The sequence below is a fragment of the Anomaloglossus baeobatrachus genome, unplaced genomic scaffold (assembly GCF_048569485.1).
Source record: "Anomaloglossus baeobatrachus isolate aAnoBae1 unplaced genomic scaffold, aAnoBae1.hap1 Scaffold_560, whole genome shotgun sequence".
Classification (NCBI taxonomy): Eukaryota; Metazoa; Chordata; class Amphibia; order Anura; family Aromobatidae; genus Anomaloglossus; species Anomaloglossus baeobatrachus.
Window position 1 is genome coordinate 126,426 of NW_027444921.1, and position 14,352 is coordinate 140,777.

The 14,352-nt window shown below is 46.7% G+C and overlaps 9 non-coding genes and 1 pseudogene across 9 annotated transcripts; all 10 read left to right on the forward strand.

The window, feature by feature from the left end:
• Positions 1-337: 337 nt before the first annotated feature.
• On the forward strand, positions 338-528 carry LOC142283913 (U2 spliceosomal RNA). Its single transcript, XR_012745487.1, has one exon. It is a non-coding gene; the product is annotated as a U2 spliceosomal RNA (small nuclear RNA).
• A 1,387-nt stretch (positions 529-1,915) lies between these two features.
• LOC142283914 (U2 spliceosomal RNA) lies at positions 1,916-2,106 on the forward strand. The gene has a single exon (XR_012745488.1). It is a non-coding gene; the product is annotated as a U2 spliceosomal RNA (small nuclear RNA).
• A 1,387-nt stretch (positions 2,107-3,493) lies between these two features.
• LOC142283916 (U2 spliceosomal RNA) lies at positions 3,494-3,684 on the forward strand. The gene has a single exon (XR_012745490.1). It is a non-coding gene; the product is annotated as a U2 spliceosomal RNA (small nuclear RNA).
• A 1,387-nt stretch (positions 3,685-5,071) lies between these two features.
• Positions 5,072-5,262, forward strand: LOC142283917 (U2 spliceosomal RNA). Its single transcript, XR_012745492.1, has one exon. It is a non-coding gene; the product is annotated as a U2 spliceosomal RNA (small nuclear RNA).
• Positions 5,263-6,649: 1,387 nt separating this feature from the next.
• LOC142283918 (U2 spliceosomal RNA) lies at positions 6,650-6,840 on the forward strand. The gene has a single exon (XR_012745493.1). It is a non-coding gene; the product is annotated as a U2 spliceosomal RNA (small nuclear RNA).
• Positions 6,841-8,227: 1,387 nt separating this feature from the next.
• Positions 8,228-8,369, forward strand: LOC142283967 (U2 spliceosomal RNA; annotated as a pseudogene).
• A 697-nt stretch (positions 8,370-9,066) lies between these two features.
• Positions 9,067-9,262, forward strand: LOC142283965 (U2 spliceosomal RNA). Its single transcript, XR_012745537.1, has one exon. It is a non-coding gene; the product is annotated as a U2 spliceosomal RNA (small nuclear RNA).
• Positions 9,263-10,649: 1,387 nt separating this feature from the next.
• Positions 10,650-10,840, forward strand: LOC142283919 (U2 spliceosomal RNA). Its single transcript, XR_012745494.1, has one exon. It is a non-coding gene; the product is annotated as a U2 spliceosomal RNA (small nuclear RNA).
• A 1,387-nt stretch (positions 10,841-12,227) lies between these two features.
• On the forward strand, positions 12,228-12,418 carry LOC142283920 (U2 spliceosomal RNA). The gene has a single exon (XR_012745495.1). It is a non-coding gene; the product is annotated as a U2 spliceosomal RNA (small nuclear RNA).
• Positions 12,419-13,805: 1,387 nt separating this feature from the next.
• On the forward strand, positions 13,806-13,996 carry LOC142283921 (U2 spliceosomal RNA). The gene has a single exon (XR_012745496.1). It is a non-coding gene; the product is annotated as a U2 spliceosomal RNA (small nuclear RNA).
• Positions 13,997-14,352: the final 356 nt, after the last annotated feature.

A 14,352-nucleotide genomic window follows, 5' to 3' on the forward strand; every position in this document is an offset into this window, starting at 1 on the left:
GGGCTTTCTACGGGTAAGGATGGCAAAGGGTGGCAGTGACGGAAAGTCAGGCAACCTGTCCTGTCCGTCTTTTTGTATCGTGAATTGGAAAGACTGCAAGGGGGAGGGGAGTTGCTTGCGCCCTAAAGGAGGAGTTATTCAGATTCATTGCAGTGGGCGGCGGCTGCAAAATGCACCATTCTTCTTGTTTTTGCTCTGCAAAGCAGCCTTTTCAAGGGTTGGCTTGGGTGACAAAATGTCTTGTGTAGGCGTGGGTTTGTCTCCCTCTCGCTCTCTCTCCCTAAGATGTGTCCGGCATAGGCCAGGGTGCCACTCGAGGCCCAAACCAATTCTGGTTATCGCTTCTCGGCCTTTTGGCTAAGATCAAGTGTAGTATCTGTTCTTATCAGTTTAATATCTGATACGTCCCCTATCTGGGGACCATATATTAAATGGATTTTTAGAACAGGGAGATGGAAAAAGAGCTTGCTCTGTCCACTCCACGCATTGACCTGGTATTGCAGTACCTCCAGGAACGGTGCACCCCTTCTTAACCCAGTTTCCAAAAGCAGAACTCAATTCACCTGATTCATATTAGCCCGATTTAATGAATTGGAAGAAAGCATACGTCTTCATATGCACCTCAATTTGGCCCATTCACTTTTCACACTTCCTCCTTTTGTTTTTTATCTTTCACACTTTTGACTTTCTTTATTCATCCAAATAGCAAACTCATCACCACTCAACCTGACCAACTCGGCTATGTCCCCGTGCTGCAGTTCTCTGTCTTATCTAGATCATTTGCAATTGAATGGAATAGATCCCTTTTGGACAAAGTGGATTCACCTGCTGCTGCAGTGACCACAGGTGTGATAAGATCTAGAATTGGCATCTGGTGCGATCTCTCCGCTTCCACTCCAAAGAAAGTTACCTGTTTATTCCTATCATGCATTGGTTTTTGGGGTTTTCTTTGAGTAATGATGATCTCTTTAGTAGTCTGTTGGCGCCCTCTCCTGGAGGAATAGTTTGCTTGCTCTTGGACATTCTAAAAGAGAGGTCATGATAGACATTGAGCTTCTGAGCTCAATTGGGGACAGTCATGGGTGATGAATGTTTGCAACCTACTGCGAAGCCTCATACCGCAATATAAGGAACGTCAAATACTAAGAAAGGGCGGCCTATGAAAGAATTACTACTTTCAATAAGTACACTTAAACGGCTAATTGGGAATAGAAAAACTGTAAAAAGCCCTCTGAGAAAGCCCCCCTCTAACCTTTGATAGTAAGCTTTTCTGTAGTCTGCCTGTTGATGTATTTTCCGTTTGAACTGTGCACAACATGAAGAGACGGAACACTGGCGGCTTGTCACAATGCCCCCCGATGACATCACAATAGCGCTGCTGCCTAGAAAACAAGCTGCGCAGAAGAAGTTGTTCTTTGGGTGGGAGGGTGGGCTAGTGGAAGGAGGGGGCAATCTCTTTTTTTCCCGGGTGGTAGGGGGATGACAGGAGAAGGGAAGCGGGTGGTGAGAAAGGTACAGAGGGCAGGGTTTGGGGGCTGGGAAGGAAAGGGAAAAGATTAGGGTTTGGGGATGATGAAAGGGCTTTCTACGGGTAAGGATGGCAAAGGGTGGCAGTGACGGAAAGTCAGGCAACCTGTCCTGTCCGTCTTTTTGTATCGTGAATTGGAAAGACTGCAAGGGGGAGGGGAGTTGCTTGCGCCCTAAAGGAGGAGTTATTCAGATTCATTGCAGTGGGCGGCGGCTGCAAAACGCACCATTCTTCTTGTTTTTGCTCTGCAAAGCAGCCTTTTCAAGGGTTGGCTTGGGTGACAAAATGTCTTGTGTAGGCGTGGGTTTGTCTCCCTCTCGCTCTCTCTCCCTAAGATGTGTCCGGCATAGGCCAGGGTGCCACTCGAGGCCCAAACCAATTCTGGTTATCGCTTCTCGGCCTTTTGGCTAAGATCAAGTGTAGTATCTGTTCTTATCAGTTTAATATCTGATACGTCCCCTATCTGGGGACCATATATTAAATGGATTTTTAGAACAGGGAGATGGAAAAAGAGCTTGCTCTGTCCACTCCACGCATTGACCTGGTATTGCAGTACCTCCAGGAACGGTGCACCCCTTCTTAACCCAGTTTCCAAAAGCAGAACTCAATTCACCTGATTCATATTAGCCCGATTTAATGAATTGGAAGAAAGCATACGTCTTCATATGCACCTCAATTTGGCCCATTCACTTTTCACACTTCCTCCTTTTGTTTTTTATCTTTCACACTTTTGACTTTCTTTATTCATCCAAATAGCAAACTCATCACCACTCAACCTGACCAACTCGGCTATGTCCCCGTGCTGCAGTTCTCTGTCTTATCTAGATCATTTGCAATTGAATGGAATAGATCCCTTTTGGACAAAGTGGATTCACCTGCTGCTGCAGTGACCACAGGTGTGATAAGATCTAGAATTGGCATCTGGTGCGATCTCTCCGCTTCCACTCCAAAGAAAGTTACCTGTTTATTCCTATCATGCATTGGTTTTTGGGGTTTTCTTTGAGTAATGATGATCTCTTTAGTAGTCTGTTGGCGCCCTCTCCTGGAGGAATAGTTTGCTTGCTCTTGGAAATTCTAAAAGAGAGGTCATGATAGACATTGAGCTTCTGAGCTCAATTGGGGACAGTCATGGGTGATGAATGTTTGCAACCTACTGCGAAGCCTCATACCGCAATATAAGGAACGTCAAATACTAAGAAAGGGCGGCCTATGAAAGAATTACTACTTTCAATAAGTACACTTAAACGGCTAATTGGGAATAGAAAAACTGTAAAAAGCCCTCTGAGAAAGCCCCCCTCTAACCTTTGATAGTAAGCTTTTCTGTAGTCTGCCTGTTGATGTATTTTCCGTTTGAACTGTGCACAACATGAAGAGACGGAACACTGGCGGCTTGTCACAATGCCCCCCGATGACATCACAATAGCGCTGCTGCCTAGAAAACAAGCTGCGCAGAAGAAGTTGTTCTTTGGGTGGGAGGGTGGGCTAGTGGAAGGAGGGGGCAATCTCTTTTTTTCCCGGGTGGTAGGGGGATGACAGGAGAAGGGAAGCGGGTGGTGAGAAAGGTACAGAGGGCAGGGTTTGGGGGCTGGGAAGGAAAGGGAAAAGATTAGGGTTTGGGGATGATGAAAGGGCTTTCTACGGGTAAGGATGGCAAAGGGTGGCAGTGACGGAAAGTCAGGCAACCTGTCCTGTCCGTCTTTTTGTATCGTGAATTGGAAAGACTGCAAGGGGGAGGGGAGTTGCTTGCGCCCTAAAGGAGGAGTTATTCAGATTCATTGCAGTGGGCGGCGGCTGCAAAACGCACCATTCTTCTTGTTTTTGCTCTGCAAAGCAGCCTTTTCAAGGGTTGGCTTGGGTGACAAAATGTCTTGTGTAGGCGTGGGTTTGTCTCCCTCTCGCTCTCTCTCCCTAAGATGTGTCCGGCATAGGCCAGGGTGCCACTCGAGGCCCAAACCAATTCTGGTTATCGCTTCTCGGCCTTTTGGCTAAGATCAAGTGTAGTATCTGTTCTTATCAGTTTAATATCTGATACGTCCCCTATCTGGGGACCATATATTAAATGGATTTTTAGAACAGGGAGATGGAAAAAGAGCTTGCTCTGTCCACTCCACGCATTGACCTGGTATTGCAGTACCTCCAGGAACGGTGCACCCCTTCTTAACCCAGTTTCCAAAAGCAGAACTCAATTCACCTGATTCATATTAGCCCGATTTAATGAATTGGAAGAAAGCATACGTCTTCATATGCACCTCAATTTGGCCCATTCACTTTTCACACTTCCTCCTTTTGTTTTTTATCTTTCACACTTTTGACTTTCTTTATTCATCCAAATAGCAAACTCATCACCACTCAACCTGACCAACTCGGCTATGTCCCCGTGCTGCAGTTCTCTGTCTTATCTAGATCATTTGCAATTGAATGGAATAGATCCCTTTTGGACAAAGTGGATTCACCTGCTGCTGCAGTGACCACAGGTGTGATAAGATCTAGAATTGGCATCTGGTGCGATCTCTCCGCTTCCACTCCAAAGAAAGTTACCTGTTTATTCCTATCATGCATTGGTTTTTGGGGTTTTCTTTGAGTAATGATGATCTCTTTAGTAGTCTGTTGGCGCCCTCTCCTGGAGGAATAGTTTGCTTGCTCTTGGACATTCTAAAAGAGAGGTCATGATAGACATTGAGCTTCTGAGCTCAATTGGGGACAGTCATGGGTGATGAATGTTTGCAACCTACTGCGAAGCCTCATACCGCAATATAAGGAACGTCAAATACTAAGAAAGGGCGGCCTATGAAAGAATTACTACTTTCAATAAGTACACTTAAACGGCTAATTGGGAATAGAAAAACTGTAAAAAGCCCTCTGAGAAAGCCCCCCTCTAACCTTTGATAGTAAGCTTTTCTGTAGTCTGCCTGTTGATGTATTTTCCGTTTGAACTGTGCACAACATGAAGAGACGGAACACTGGCGGCTTGTCACAATGCCCCCCGATGACATCACAATAGCGCTGCTGCCTAGAAAACAAGCTGCGCAGAAGAAGTTGTTCTTTGGGTGGGAGGGTGGGCTAGTGGAAGGAGGGGGCAATCTCTTTTTTTCCCGGGTGGTAGGGGGATGACAGGAGAAGGGAAGCGGGTGGTGAGAAAGGTACAGAGGGCAGGGTTTGGGGGCTGGGAAGGAAAGGGAAAAGATTAGGGTTTGGGGATGATGAAAGGGCTTTCTACGGGTAAGGATGGCAAAGGGTGGCAGTGACGGAAAGTCAGGCAACCTGTCCTGTCCGTCTTTTTGTATCGTGAATTGGAAAGACTGCAAGGGGGAGGGGAGTTGCTTGCGCCCTAAAGGAGGAGTTATTCAGATTCATTGCAGTGGGCGGCGGCTGCAAAACGCACCATTCTTCTTGTTTTTGCTCTGCAAAGCAGCCTTTTCAAGGGTTGGCTTGGGTGACAAAATGTCTTGTGTAGGCGTGGGTTTGTCTCCCTCTCGCTCTCTCTCCCTAAGATGTGTCCGGCATAGGCCAGGGTGCCACTCGAGGCCCAAACCAATTCTGGTTATCGCTTCTCGGCCTTTTGGCTAAGATCAAGTGTAGTATCTGTTCTTATCAGTTTAATATCTGATACGTCCCCTATCTGGGGACCATATATTAAATGGATTTTTAGAACAGGGAGATGGAAAAAGAGCTTGCTCTGTCCACTCCACGCATTGACCTGGTATTGCAGTACCTCCAGGAACGGTGCACCCCTTCTTAACCCAGTTTCCAAAAGCAGAACTCAATTCACCTGATTCATATTAGCCCGATTTAATGAATTGGAAGAAAGCATACGTCTTCATATGCACCTCAATTTGGCCCATTCACTTTTCACACTTCCTCCTTTTGTTTTTTATCTTTCACACTTTTGACTTTCTTTATTCATCCAAATAGCAAACTCATCACCACTCAACCTGACCAACTCGGCTATGTCCCCGTGCTGCAGTTCTCTGTCTTATCTAGATCATTTGCAATTGAATGGAATAGATCCCTTTTGGACAAAGTGGATTCACCTGCTGCTGCAGTGACCACAGGTGTGATAAGATCTAGAATTGGCATCTGGTGCGATCTCTCCGCTTCCACTCCAAAGAAAGTTACCTGTTTATTCCTATCATGCATTGGTTTTTGGGGTTTTCTTTGAGTAATGATGATCTCTTTAGTAGTCTGTTGGCGCCCTCTCCTGGAGGAATAGTTTGCTTGCTCTTGGACATTCTAAAAGAGAGGTCATGATAGACATTGAGCTTCTGAGCTCAATTGGGGACAGTCATGGGTGATGAATGTTTGCAACCTACTGCGAAGCCTCATACCGCAATATAAGGAACGTCAAATACTAAGAAAGGGCGGCCTATGAAAGAATTACTACTTTCAATAAGTACACTTAAACGGCTAATTGGGAATAGAAAAACTGTAAAAAGCCCTCTGAGAAAGCCCCCCTCTAACCTTTGATAGTAAGCTTTTCTGTAGTCTGCCTGTTGATGTATTTTCCGTTTGAACTGTGCACAACATGAAGAGACGGAACACTGGCGGCTTGTCACAATGCCCCCCGATGACATCACAATAGCGCTGCTGCCTAGAAAACAAGCTGCGCAGAAGAAGTTGTTCTTTGGGTGGGAGGGTGGGCTAGTGGAAGGAGGGGGCAATCTCTTTTTTTCCCGGGTGGTAGGGGGATGACAGGAGAAGGGAAGCGGGTGGTGAGAAAGGTACAGAGGGCAGGGTTTGGGGGCTGGGAAGGAAAGGGAAAAGATTAGGGTTTGGGGATGATGAAAGGGCTTTCTACGGGTAAGGATGGCAAAGGGTGGCAGTGACGGAAAGTCAGGCAACCTGTCCTGTCCGTCTTTTTGTATCGTGAATTGGAAAGACTGCAAGGGGGAGGGGAGTTGCTTGCGCCCTAAAGGAGGAGTTATTCAGATTCATTGCAGTGGGCGGCGGCTGCAAAACGCACCATTCTTCTTGTTTTTGCTCTGCAAAGCAGCCTTTTCAAGGGTTGGCTTGGGTGACAAAATGTCTTGTGTAGGCGTGGGTTTGTCTCCCTCTCGCTCTCTCTCCCTAAGATGTGTCCGGCATAGGCCAGGGTGCCACTCGAGGCCCAAACCAATTCTGGTTATCGCTTCTCGGCCTTTTGGCTAAGATCAAGTGTAGTATCTGTTCTTATCAGTTTAATATCTGATACGTCCCCTATCTGGGGACCATATATTAAATGGATTTTTAGAACAGGGAGATGGAAAAAGAGCTTGCTCTGTCCACTCCACGCATTGACCTGGTATTGCAGTACCTCCAGGAACGGTGCACCCCTTCTTAACCCAGTTTCCAAAAGCAGAACTCAATTCACCTGATTCATATTAGCCCGATTTAATGAATTGGAAGAAAGCATACGTCTTCATATGCACCTCAATTTGGCCCATTCACTTTTCACACTTCCTCCTTTTGTTTTTTATCTTTCACACTTTTGACTTTCTTTATTCATCCAAATAGCAAACTCATCACCACTCAACCTGACCAACTCGGCTATGTCCCCGTGCTGCAGTTCTCTGTCTTATCTAGATCATTTGCAATTGAATGGAATAGATCCCTTTTGGACAAAGTGGATTCACCTGCTGCTGCAGTGACCACAGGTGTGATAAGATCTAGAATTGGCATCTGGTGCGATCTCTCCGCTTCCACTCCAAAGAAAGTTACCTGTTTATTCCTATCATGCATTGGTTTTTGGGGTTTTCTTTGAGTAATGATGATCTCTTTAGTAGTCTGTTGGCGCCCTCTCCTGGAGGAATAGTTTGCTTGCTCTTGGACATTCTAAAAGAGAGGTCATGATAGACATTGAGCTTCTGAGCTCAATTGGGGACAGTCATGGGTGATGAATGTTTGCAACCTACTGCGAAGCCTCATACCGCAATATAAGGAACGTCAAATACTAAGAAAGGGCGGCCTATGAAAGAATTACTACTTTCAATAAGTACACTTAAACGGCTAATTGGGAATAGAAAAACTGTAAAAAGCCCTCTGAGAAAGCCCCCCTCTAACCTTTGATAGTAAGCTTTTGTGTAGTCTGCCTGTTGATGTATTTTCCGTTTGAACTGTGCACAACATGAAGAGACGGAACACTGGCGGCTTGTCACAATGCCCCCCGATGACATCACAATAGCGCTGCTGCCTAGAAAACAAGCTGCGCAGAAGAAGTTGTTCTTTGGGTGGGAGGGTGGGCTAGTGGAAGGAGGGGGCAATCTCTTTTTTTCCCGGGTGGTAGGGGGATGACAGGAGAAGGGAAGCGGGTGGTGAGAAAGGTACAGAGGGCAGGGTTTGGGGGCTGGGAAGGAAAGGGAAAAGATTAGGGTTTGGGGATGATGAAAGGGCTTTCTACGGGTAAGGATGGCAAAGGGTGGCAGTGACGGAAAGTCAGGCAACCTGTCCTGTCCGTCTTTTTGTATCGTGAATTGGAAAGACTGCAAGGGGGAGGGGAGTTGCTTGCGCCCTAAAGGAGGAGTTATTCAGATTCATTGCAGTGGGCGGCGGCTGCAAAACGCACCATTCTTCTTGTTTTTGCTCTGCAAAGCAGCCTTTTCAAGGGTTGGCTTGGGTGACAAAATGTCTTGTGTAGGCGTGGGTTTGTCTCCCTCTCGCTCTCTCTCCCTAAGATGTGTCCGGCATAGGCCAGGGTGCCACTCGAGGCCCAAACCAATTCTGGTTATCGCTTCTCGGCCTTTTGGCTAAGATCAAGTGTAGTATCGTTCGAAAAGGTGGTTTAAGGCTCCGGCCACCTTAGTACAATGATGCAATGCACACTGGAAGGTTGCGCTTGTTAGTACTTTGGGAGGATAGTATATCCATCTAGAGGAAACCAGGGCCCTACCAGGATCGAGGCTATTAGACTGAGTAAGTGTGGGGGCTATGGTGCAATGTGCCCCAGGATTGACGACCCTGGAGTGAGTCTGAGCTTGCTGGCTTTGGACCCTGGCAAGCCTTGGGCTCTGTGGCACACCGTACCTTGCCCTTTCATACTTTCTGAGCATATTGCTCTATCCCGGCCTTCTGGCTAGGAAGGGAAATTTTTATAATCATGGTCGGAGGTCCGTTCAGCTTTGGGCTGAGAAACCAACACCCGGTTGGAGGTCCGGGTCAGCTTCGGCTGAGAAACCAACACCCGGTTGGAGGTCCGGGTCAGCTTCGGCTGAGAAACCAACACCTGGTTGGAGGTCCGGGTCAGCTTCGGCTGAGAAACCAACACCCGGTTGGAGGTCCGGTTAGCCTTGGGCTGAGAAACCAACACCGGTTGACGGTCCGGGCAGTTTCGGCTGCGAAACCAACAACTAGTAGCTCTCTACTCCACTTGGGTAAGATGCCTGGGTGGACGCTGGGAGCAACGACAAGGCTCAACCAGGCTTCGGCTTGGGGGAGCACCGAAGATCCCTGACCCTTGCTGTGGCCTTCTGGCTCGGAGGGACGGGGTTGATTTTTGGGGACCCTCTCCTCACGGAGGGGTCCACACGAATCCTAGCCTTTGCACTGTTTTTGGTGTGACTTCGGTCATGCATTTTTTGCGGTGCTTTGGAAAGCTTCATTAAATCAAAATCTGTTCTTATCAGTTTAATATCTGATACGTCCCCTATCTGGGGACCATATATTAAATGGATTTTTAGAACAGGGAGATGGAAAAAGAGCTTGCTCTGTCCACTCCACGCATTGACCTGGTATTGCAGTACCTCCAGGAACGGTGCACCCCTTCTTAACCCAGTTTCCAAAAGCAGAACTCAATTCACCTGATTCATATTAGCCCGATTTAATGAATTGGAAGAAAGCATACGTCTTCATATGCACCTCAATTTGGCCCATTCACTTTTCACACTTCCTCCTTTTGTTTTTTATCTTTCACACTTTTGACTTTCTTTATTCATCCAAATAGCAAACTCATCACTACTCAACCTGACCAACTCGGCTATGTCCCCGTGCTGCAGTTCTCTGTCTTATCTAGATCATTTGCAATTGAATGGAATAGATCCCTTTTGGACAAAGTGGATTCACCTGCTGCTGCAGTGACCACAGGTGTGATAAGATCTAGAATTGGCATCTGGTGCGATCTCTCCGCTTCCACTCCAAAGAAAGTTACCTGTTTATTCCTATCATGCATTGGTTTTTGGGGTTTTCTTTGAGTAATGATGATCTCTTTAGTAGTCTGTTGGCGCCCTCTCCTGGAGGAATAGTTTGCTTGCTCTTGGACATTCTAAAAGAGAGGTCATGATAGACATTGAGCTTCTGAGCTCAATTGGGGACAGTCATGGGTGATGAATGTTTGCAACCTACTGCGAAGCCTCATACCGCAATATAAGGAACGTCAAATACTAAGAAAGGGCGGCCTATGAAAGAATTACTACTTTCAATAAGTACACTTAAACGGCTAATTGGGAATAGAAAAACTGTAAAAAGCCCTCTGAGAAAGCCCCCCTCTAACCTTTGATAGTAAGCTTTTCTGTAGTCTGCCTGTTGATGTATTTTCCGTTTGAACTGTGCACAACATGAAGAGACGGAACACTGGCGGCTTGTCACAATGCCCCCCGATGACATCACAATAGCGCTGCTGCCTAGAAAACAAGCTGCGCAGAAGAAGTTGTTCTTTGGGTGGGAGGGTGGGCTAGTGGAAGGAGGGGGCAATCTCTTTTTTTCCCGGGTGGTAGGGGGATGACAGGAGAAGGGAAGCGGGTGGTGAGAAAGGTACAGAGGGCAGGGTTTGGGGGCTGGGAAGGAAAGGGAAAAGATTAGGGTTTGGGGATGATGAAAGGGCTTTCTACGGGTAAGGATGGCAAAGGGTGGCAGTGACGGAAAGTCAGGCAACCTGTCCTGTCCGTCTTTTTGTATCGTGAATTGGAAAGACTGCAAGGGGGAGGGGAGTTGCTTGCGCCCTAAAGGAGGAGTTATTCAGATTCATTGCAGTGGGCGGCGGCTGCAAAACGCACCATTCTTCTTGTTTTTGCTCTGCAAAGCAGCCTTTTCAAGGGTTGGCTTGGGTGACAAAATGTCTTGTGTAGGCGTGGGTTTGTCTCCCTCTCGCTCTCTCTCCCTAAGATGTGTCCGGCATAGGCCAGGGTGCCACTCGAGGCCCAAACCAATTCTGGTTATCGCTTCTCGGCCTTTTGGCTAAGATCAAGTGTAGTATCTGTTCTTATCAGTTTAATATCTGATACGTCCCCTATCTGGGGACCATATATTAAATGGATTTTTAGAACAGGGAGATGGAAAAAGAGCTTGCTCTGTCCACTCCACGCATTGACCTGGTATTGCAGTACCTCCAGGAACGGTGCACCCCTTCTTAACCCAGTTTCCAAAAGCAGAACTCAATTCACCTGATTCATATTAGCCCGATTTAATGAATTGGAAGAAAGCATACGTCTTCATATGCACCTCAATTTGGCCCATTCACTTTTCACACTTCCTCCTTTTGTTTTTTATCTTTCACACTTTTGACTTTCTTTATTCATCCAAATAGCAAACTCATCACCACTCAACCTGACCAACTCGGCTATGTCCCCGTGCTGCAGTTCTCTGTCTTATCTAGATCATTTGCAATTGAATGGAATAGATCCCTTTTGGACAAAGTGGATTCACCTGCTGCTGCAGTGACCACAGGTGTGATAAGATCTAGAATTGGCATCTGGTGCGATCTCTCCGCTTCCACTCCAAAGAAAGTTACCTGTTTATTCCTATCATGCATTGGTTTTTGGGGTTTTCTTTGAGTAATGATGATCTCTTTAGTAGTCTGTTGGCGCCCTCTCCTGGAGGAATAGTTTGCTTGCTCTTGGACATTCTAAAAGAGAGGTCATGATAGACATTGAGCTTCTGAGCTCAATTGGGGACAGTCATGGGTGATGAATGTTTGCAACCTACTGCGAAGCCTCATACCGCAATATAAGGAACGTCAAATACTAAGAAAGGGCGGCCTATGAAAGAATTACTACTTTCAATAAGTACACTTAAACGGCTAATTGGGAATAGAAAAACTGTAAAAAGCCCTCTGAGAAAGCCCCCCTCTAACCTTTGATAGTAAGCTTTTCTGTAGTCTGCCTGTTGATGTATTTTCCGTTTGAACTGTGCACAACATGAAGAGACGGAACACTGGCGGCTTGTCACAATGCCCCCCGATGACATCACAATAGCGCTGCTGCCTAGAAAACAAGCTGCGCAGAAGAAGTTGTTCTTTGGGTGGGAGGGTGGGCTAGTGGAAGGAGGGGGCAATCTCTTTTTTTCCCGGGTGGTAGGGGGATGACAGGAGAAGGGAAGCGGGTGGTGAGAAAGGTACAGAGGGCAGGGTTTGGGGGCTGGGAAGGAAAGGGAAAAGATTAGGGTTTGGGGATGATGAAAGGGCTTTCTACGGGTAAGGATGGCAAAGGGTGGCAGTGACGGAAAGTCAGGCAACCTGTCCTGTCCGTCTTTTTGTATCGTGAATTGGAAAGACTGCAAGGGGGAGGGGAGTTGCTTGCGCCCTAAAGGAGGAGTTATTCAGATTCATTGCAGTGGGCGGCGGCTGCAAAACGCACCATTCTTCTTGTTTTTGCTCTGCAAAGCAGCCTTTTCAAGGGTTGGCTTGGGTGACAAAATGTCTTGTGTAGGCGTGGGTTTGTCTCCCTCTCGCTCTCTCTCCCTAAGATGTGTCCGGCATAGGCCAGGGTGCCACTCGAGGCCCAAACCAATTCTGGTTATCGCTTCTCGGCCTTTTGGCTAAGATCAAGTGTAGTATCTGTTCTTATCAGTTTAATATCTGATACGTCCCCTATCTGGGGACCATATATTAAATGGATTTTTAGAACAGGGAGATGGAAAAAGAGCTTGCTCTGTCCACTCCACGCATTGACCTGGTATTGCAGTACCTCCAGGAACGGTGCACCCCTTCTTAACCCAGTTTCCAAAAGCAGAACTCAATTCACCTGATTCATATTAGCCCGATTTAATGAATTGGAAGAAAGCATACGTCTTCATATGCACCTCAATTTGGCCCATTCACTTTTCACACTTCGTCCTTTTGTTTTTTATCTTTCACACTTTTGACTTTCTTTATTCATCCAAATAGCAAACTCATCACCACTCAACCTGACCAACTCGGCTATGTCCCCGTGCTGCAGTTCTCTGTCTTATCTAGATCATTTGCAATTGAATGGAATAGATCCCTTTTGGACAAAGTGGATTCACCTGCTGCTGCAGTGACCACAGGTGTGATAAGATCTAGAATTGGCATCTGGTGCGATCTCTCCGCTTCCACTCCAAAGAAAGTTACCTGTTTATTCCTATCATGCATTGGTTTTTGGGGTTTTCTTTGAGTAATGATGATCTCTTTAGTAGTCTGTTGGCGCCCTCTCCTGGAGGAATAGTTTGCTTGCTCTTGGACATTCTAAAAGAGAGGTCATGATAGACATTGAGCTTCTGAGCTCAATTGGGGACAGTCATGGGTGATGAATGTTTGCAACCTACTGCGAAGCCTCATACCGCAATATAAGGAACGTCAAATACTAAGAAAGGGCGGCCTATGAAAGAATTACTACTTTCAATAAGTACACTTAAACGGCTAATTGGGAATAGAAAAACTGTAAAAAGCCCTCTGAGAAAGCCCCCCTCTAACCTTTGATAGTAAGCTTTTCTGTAGTCTGCCTGTTGATGTATTTTCCGTTTGAACTGTGCACAACATGAAGAGACGGAACACTGGCGGCTTGTCACAATGCCCCCCGATGACATCACAATAGCGCTGCTGCCTAGAAAACAAGCTGCGCAGAAGAAGTTGTTCTTTGGGTGGGAGGGTGGGCTAGTGGAAGGAGGGGGCAATCTCTTTTTTTCCCGGGTGGTAGGGGGATGACAGGAGAAGGGAAGCGGGTGGTGAGAAAGGTACAGAGGGCAGGGTTTGGGGGCTGGGAAGGAAAGGGAAAAGATTAGGGTTTGGGGATGATGAAAGGGCTTTCTACGGGTAAGGATGGCAAAGGGTGGCAGTGACGGAAAGTCAGGCAACCTGTCCTGTCCGTCTTTTTGTATCGTGAATTGGAAAGACTGCAAGGGGGAGGGGAGTTGCTTGCGCCCTAAAGGAGGAGTTATTCAGATTCATTGCAGTGGGCGGCGGCTGCAAAACGCACCATTCTTCTTGTTTTTGCTCTGCAAAGCAGCCTTTTCAAGGGTTGGCTTGGGTGACAAAATGTCTTGTGTAGGCGTGGGTTTGTCTCCCTCTCGCTCTCTCTCCCTAAGATGTGTCCGGCATAGGCCAGGGTGCCACTCGAGGCCCAAACCAATTCTGGTTATCGCTTCTCGGCCTTTTGGCTAAGATCAAGTGTAGTATCTGTTCTTATCAGTTTAATATCTGATACGTCCCCTATCTGGGGACCATATATTAAATGGATTTTTAGAACAGGGAGATGGAAAAAGAGCTTGCTCTGTCCACTCCACGCATTGACCTGGTATTGCAGTACCTCCAGGAACGGTGCACCCCTTCTTAACCCAGTTTCCAAAAGCAGAACTCAATTCACCTGATTCATATTAGCCCGATTTAATGAATTGGAAGAAAGCATACGTCTTCATATGCACCTCAATTTGGCCCATTCACTTTTCACACTTCCTCCTTTTGTTTTTTATCTTTCACACTTTTGACTTTCTTTATTCATCCAAATAGCAAACTCATCACCACTCAACCTGACCAACTCGGCTATGTCCCCGTGCTGCAGTTCTCTGTCTTATCTAGATCATTTGCAATTGAATGGAATAGATCCCTTTTGGACAAAGTGGATTCACCTGCTGCTGCAGTGACCACAGGTGTGATAAGATCTAGAATTGGCATCTGGTGCGATCTC